Below are 7322 nucleotides of genomic sequence, written 5' to 3' on the forward strand. Positions count from 1 at the left end.
GGGAAAGATGGAGGGCACAAGGAGAAGGGGACGACAGAGGACGAGATGGTTGGACAGTGTTCTCTAAGCTACCAGCATGAGTTTGACCAAACTGGGAGGCAGTGGAAGACAGGAGTGCCTGGTGTGCTCTGGTCCATGAAGTCACAAAGAGTCGGACACGACTAAACGACTAAACAACAACAACAACAAAGTTAATTGATGTACTGAAGACTATTTGTAAATAGTAAGTAAATAGTAAGTAGTACTAACCTGCAGTAAGTAACCTGCTTTTTATGAATTATTTCATGAATTAGTTCCTATAATATTTACAGGTACATATCATCCCCTTCGCCAACCTCTCTGCCTCTTCAAATCTGAAACTCAAATGCATCTATGGCCATGTCCTTACATTAGTCCAGTTTGCAATCATGTTCTTTTACAACACTGATCACAATTTGGGCCATGCCCAAGCACCATCCTAAACCTAACAGAACAGTGGGGCTGTAAATAGATTTTAGGTTTGGTGAAAAACAGCTGACTTTTAGGACTCAAACCACAAAATGAATCCTCCTTCACCCACCCATAATAAGACATAAGAACGTCACTGTGGACCAAACGGAAAGACACTCGTAAGTTTGTTTGCTAGTAGACTCCTAGGGAGCCGAACACAAAAATCCAATAAATAATTAGCTCTCCTGTGACAGGCTTCTGAATTACTGTGATACATTAATTGGACAAAATTAGCATGAATTAAGGCAAATAAGTATAACATGTAATTTATTACTTACTAAGCATGGTGCTGCAGTGGAAGCCTCAGATTTCCCTTAAGATTGCTTTAACAGCTATAATGCATTCCTTAATTTACTCTGTGGAAAATCAATTTTTTCAGAGTTCATTAAGCACCAATATGTTACAATGCAAATCCCTAGAGCACAGAGCCACAATACATTATGCAAATTTGTGCCAGCACGGAACCAATATGTAAATAGCAATAATGCTATTGTCAGCTTCCTATTGATAACTATACCAGGAAGCATCATCCTAGGAGTGTCTTTAAATCTGTTGAAGTCCTTTTATCAAATGGCATTCTTTGAGAAGGAGTTGTACAGTCTGAAAGTCCTCATTGGCAAGGAAGTGGCATTTAATAAGTTGTGACACTTTCATGATCATCCATCTTCTCTCAATGGAAACCTCAATATTTCATGTTCAACAGACGTCAGTGGCTATTAACGTAAGCTGTGTTCTTGTACATAGTGTTTGAATATGAATGCATCCATTGTATGCCTTGCCATTGGGCTGCCATACACACCCATTGTTCTTTGTTTATATTGGTGTGCTATAAATGCAGTGCAATTTTTATATGTTTCCATAATGTGACTGAGTCTTCAAGGTGTTAAACCAACTTGAAAGGTGAAAAAGCATTGGTAGAATGGTTCAAAGGTGGTTAGAGATCTGGGAGATGAGGGCTCAAATCTCCTCTCAGTCATTAAGCTCAATAGTTATCTTTGGACAGTTGCCATCTCTCAGCTTAACCTATCCTATATGGTTGCTTTGATAATAAAATAGAGAGGAGAGAACCATTTGCACCACTTTGAGATCCTTGGAGGAAGGTGGGTGAAGAAGGAGAAGGAAAAGGGGAAGGAGAAGGAGAAGGAGAAGGAGAAGGAGAAGGAGAAGGAGTGTTCAGCTTTTATTCACTTTTTGACCAAATCATGGGATCCTAACAGAGGTGAGTCACATACTTCACCTATTGCTGACAAGAGTGGTGTTTCATCATTGCTAATCCATTGAAATGAATGGATCTTTCATTGGGATGAATTAACAGCCCATGGGGTATGCTGATATTTAATTATCCGGCTTTCCGTAGTTGGAAATTAGGTTAGTTTTATTTACTCTTCCATAGGGAAATGAAAACCACAAGTTTATAAAAGACGCCAAGTAATTAAAGCTACCCTGACTTTAAAGCCCACTGTTGCTTTTTGTTTCCTTGAATCTGTTGTATTATATCGGGTTCTGTATAAGAAAAAAGGGGCTTCACATTTTTCCTCATTTGTGTGGAAGGATACGGTCAATCGCCTTTTCACATGACTCACAAGCACGCCTCAATCTCTGTGTCTTTCATCTAGTTAGAGAGATGATACCAAAAGGATGGACTCTGTTCCACTTGTATAGGCTACCTGCATGATTTAGAAACCCTCAGAAATGAATGCCACCACCTGCACCTTTGCTCCCCCCCCTCCATACTAGCTCCTTTCAGATGTTTGGCTTGGGTTGCAATGCACAGAATCAACATGTATAGTGCAACGAGCAGCATTGTGATGGCAGGCACCATCCATTGTTATATTACTATTAATTATTATACTTAATTCTCAGCAGTTTACTGGTATAAAACTAATTACAAAAAAGGAACACCCAGGACACACCACCCAATCCATTGCCTACACCAATGCCTTATGATGCAACCACATCCATTCTGAGCTGTCAGAGAGAGACTCACAACTTGAGATTTTACACCAGCCATCTCTCTGACTGCAATACTTACAGGGCCAGATTAAACCCTGTGGAGGCCCCTAAGCAGTTGAAATATTGATTGTCCCCTCACAAATTATATCCTAATATGGTTTTGTAATTTCCCCCCAAGATCAAATCAATATTATTTTGATCCATTGTCACGGGGGCCCTAAAAGGCATGGGGCCCATAGGTCAGTGCTTACTCTGCCTATTTGGTAACCTGGCACTGAAAACTTATCTCAGGAAGTGAAAGAAAACAGATTAATAAAGCCAGGCTGATACCCAGGAATAGCCTACTATGGAAGAGAACCCAAAATGAAAGTGACAGAATACTGATTTACTATCTGCAGTTCTCAGCTAAAAGCTCTTCATCGTATCATCAAGGAGCTGCTATTCATCCTGGACAATGATCCTTCCCTCACACAGGTCTTGGCTGGTAGATCTGTTCCTGCTTACAGACAGCACCCAAACCTAAAACAACTGCTCACCAGCAACAGCCGGCTATATACGTAATACAGCCACAGGAACCAGGCCCTACAACAAGCTCAGATGTCAACTGTCCCTACATGTTTTCTGGTAACACTATTTCAGAACACAATGGTGATGACCACAGCTTCAGTGGTTCATTCACTTGCCTGTCTTCCAATGTAACAGATGCCATCATCAATAAGCTAATGAGTCTAATAAATATAAATCAATTTATCAATATTCAATGGCCTTCTTCATTCTACATGGGACAAACAGGGCAGTCCCTAAGCAAAAGAATCCATAAATGTACATGGACATAAATCTGACATGATAAATGGCAATATCCGTAAGCCATAAGGCGAACAATTCAATATACCATGGCACTCTGCCACTGATCTTATGGTGGCCGTACGCCAACAAAGGAGTAATTCAGCTCAAAATTCAGCTGAATTACAGTTCATTGAGAAGTTCATTTCTATTCATTTGGGTCTGATAGAGACAATGGTTTCCTTTCCTACTCTAGATGTTAATTAATTCAGCATTGCCAAGTTGAATGATTTATCACCTATTACTACAGTTGAAATGGGTCACTTACTTATTTTGCATGCATTCTAGCCCTAATTGAATTGTCGCTATCTGGACTTCTTGCATTTCATTTCCCTCTGACCTCACTGCTTTCAGCTTGCATATCTATATCTGCAACTGAGAATTACACTGCATGCATGCACAAAAGCTTCTGCCATAATAAAAGTTGTGGGTCTTAAGGTGCCACAATACTTTGTTGATGAAAATGAGATTTATTCTGTAATAAGAAATTCCACCTTTGGGGGATAAGAGTGATAGGCACATAGACATGATTTTACAGCCTATCTGCAAACCTAGACATTATAAATGTCCCATCAGCAAAGAACTTCACTCAGTAGTTCACTCAAATTTTTGTGGAGGGGGAAATCAAACAGAGGCTGAAGGAATACACACAATTTCCTACCAAGGAGTTGGTTACTATAAGTCCATGGCTATCTCAGTTGCAGCACAGGTTGAGCCATCTATGAGGCACTGGTGTATGAAAGTGATGCTTGACCTTGAGATCAGAGTTCACAGGCTCATCAGAGAGCAGTCATGAAGGCAGCGACTTTTACACAACACTGTGGTCAGAGGATGTCCTTGGGAAATCATTCCTTGTTTGCTGAGGCTATAGGTTACTGTCAGATGAAAGCCCCCTTAATGTGTTGTAGCAAACACGACCATGATTCCAAACATAATTACTGCGGTGGATATGAGATTGTTAAGGACCTATGATGCCCTGTGTGATCCAACGTATAAAATGAATGTACAAAAGTACAGAATGAGATCCCTGAAACGGAGGCTTCTCATGGTGACATGATGCACCTCATCAGATTCAGGGCAGACTTTGGTGAACGTTAAAAATCATACGAAAGCAATGAGGAAAAACTGGAATTATTTATTAATACCTAATAGATCAGCAGTGGGTCCTTAAGTCAGTTACTATAGTTATATTGTGACTGTGTACATAAACAAGATTGTGTGCAATGTTTCAAGGAGTTAAGGCCTGCTTCAGACAAAGCGTGGCTTGTGCTCCCAAACTTCTGTTTTCATAAAACCATTCTGCATTCATTAATGAGAAAAGAAAAAGAAAACTCCCAAAGGGAGAGAAAATGTCAGCGAAATTTTCATGGGTGGTGTGCTGGGATTTACCTTACTTGAAGGTGGCCAAGAATTTTTGAGAGTATCCTTTTATTTGATACACCATCTTTCTGGTGGTCTGCATGCTGCAGCCTTCCCAGGTGCATGAACTTCCTGGAAATCCTGCGAAGTCCTTGTCTGGGCTTTCCTGAAAGTGCTGGAAGGCGGGGAGGCTGTCTAACTCACTCCCTACAGCTGTCCGTTGTTACATTTTTAAAGCGTGAAGTCTTTTTTCTTTATAAGTGTAGTTTCAAAAAGGGGGAGGGGTAAAAGGAAATATTTCTCTTATGAACAAAATCAGCGAGTTACTGGTATCAGGTGCTTGGTGCCTCTGCTTCAGTGCCCGAGAGAGAGAACATCATAAAGTAACTCCTCTCATGGGATATCTTCAGATCAGGAAGTGCGGGCATTTGGGTAGAAGGTAGAAAGAAAAACACATGCACCATCCTTAGCTACCTTGCAACAATAAGAGAAGTTCAGGCCCATATCCACTGAAATTAGATATAGATATATATAGATAGATAGATAGATATAGATAGATAGATCTAAAGAAATTCTAAAGCACCCAGCAAATGAGGCAGAAAAACCAGAAGCTTTATTTTCACTGGAGGAAAAACTTGGAAGAAGTTGGAGGGCAGGTATCGACACCACACTAGACAAAACCCTTACAAAAGGATGTCACAGTGCTAGGAAAGTTGGTTCAAACAACTCTATTTTCCCATTGTGTGGTGACTTTGGAAGTTACCACATGATAGTATCGCTGTACAGTATGTTTGTCTGGCAGGCAAACATGCTGTGGATTTTTTACACTGTATTTTTGGACAAGAAATGTTTTCAAAGCTCGCCCCAATCACAGTGCCCCAGTCCATTCCACATATATATATATTAATTATAAAAGGCCCCTAACTTCCATAGCAAGTATGGTTAAATTCCTGAGGGAGCATTATTTTCTCTGGTTCTGTGTCCACCTCCCCACCATTTCTTTTATCTGGATTCCTCATAGTTCTGTGTCTCATATCAAACAAATAACATAACAAATGACTTCTTCTGGCCTCACACAGTTCTCAGAGGGGGCAAACGCTGAAAGGTGCACTGTTAACTTTTCAGATCAAGCTACTAGTCAGAAGTGGGGAACACTTAGCACTTAGGTGCTAGTTACCTTTTTAAGATGGCAATTTGTTTCTGCTTCTGAAACCCTGAGGTAGAGACTCTGACATTGTACCTGTGTAAAAAAAGGGTCATGGCTTTTTTCATCCATTCCTTTCTTTTCCTTTTAATTCCATATTACCTGTAATCCAGCAATGTATTATGTAGCACAGACCAGGAAGGTGGTCTGTAGTAAATGCTGCTTTATGGAGCAAGCAGTAGGAAGTTCTATACTCTTTCCCCCAGAGGCTGAAAGCTTTTACATCAATCAGCATGCTGACAATGACAGCCTTGAATTTCCTTCTGAACTTAATCTGTACCGTTAGCTGCATGGCAAATCATTATATGGTGTTCATTTTTTAAATAGAGAAATACACATAATCTGAACACTGAGGGCCCCATACGGCCATTTTGCCTGTCTCTCATTCTGAGTGCATTTTGACAAATACGCCACTTTCTATGGACCGAAGGAGAAATCGGGATGTGTCCAAAGCTTTTTCTAAGGTGAAGTTCCCGAACAATGAGTCTTTCTACAAAAATGGAATGCAGTTATTTTCTGCGGCAGATATGAGAATCGTGGATGTAAATCTATCTTGTGTGTGTGTGTACCTCACTGTTTGACCCCAATGGGTTCCCGGAACAGCTAACAATTAAACATAGTAAACTGAAATGTCCAGTCATTAACATTAAAGAAGCAGAACATTAACAGCAGCTAAGGATGGGGAGGGAAATTGGAGTCAGAGTACATTTAAAGGTGAACCTACCCAAAAACTTTCAAAATAATATGTCGAACCAGTGCTTTTTTTCTGGGGGTACGCATACCCCTAAACATTTTGTGAATCTTTGTACTTTTGTCCATTTACTGACTTTATTTTCCCCAATTTGAACTATAAAATGGTGACTTTCTGGAGTCAAAATGAGAGTACCCCTAAACATATATTTAGGGGGGGAAAGCACTATGTGAACCAAAAACAAACTTTAAAATTCACAGATTAGTCTTTGTGTGTGATCCCTCTATACATAACCCTTCCTTGTTTTCAGTCCTTTCAGTTCTGCCTTTCAGTTATCCTATAATCTGGAATACATTAGAACCTATTGCCCATTCCCAAACAATTTTACTCAGAAATATATTTCATTTATTTCAGCAGAACTTATTCCAGACTGTCACTTCAGATGAACCAGTCACACATTTCAGAAGTACTTATCTATGGTTGTTTCCCTTCCCCTTTGTTATACACTTCTTAAAGGCTCATGGGTCTGTGTAGAGATAACATAGGAACTGGCCCTCACTGACCGGTGAAAGTTAAACCAAATGCAATTCCTTTTTACCTTACCTAACAATGCCCACAGTTTCGCCACAACTTTTCTTGTTTACCAGGGACCCCATTTTCTGGTTCCCAACTCTGGCAAGTCATTGCTTCTGTTTTATTCCATTTTTTGTCATTTTTCAGATGCCTTTTGTGAAGGAATGAAACCATTATAGCCTTTATGTGTTTTTGTTCTGTTTTGGATTT

The sequence above is a fragment of the Podarcis cretensis genome (genome assembly GCF_951804945.1).
Source record: "Podarcis cretensis genome assembly, chromosome: 10".
Taxonomy (NCBI): domain Eukaryota; kingdom Metazoa; phylum Chordata; class Lepidosauria; order Squamata; family Lacertidae; genus Podarcis; species Podarcis cretensis.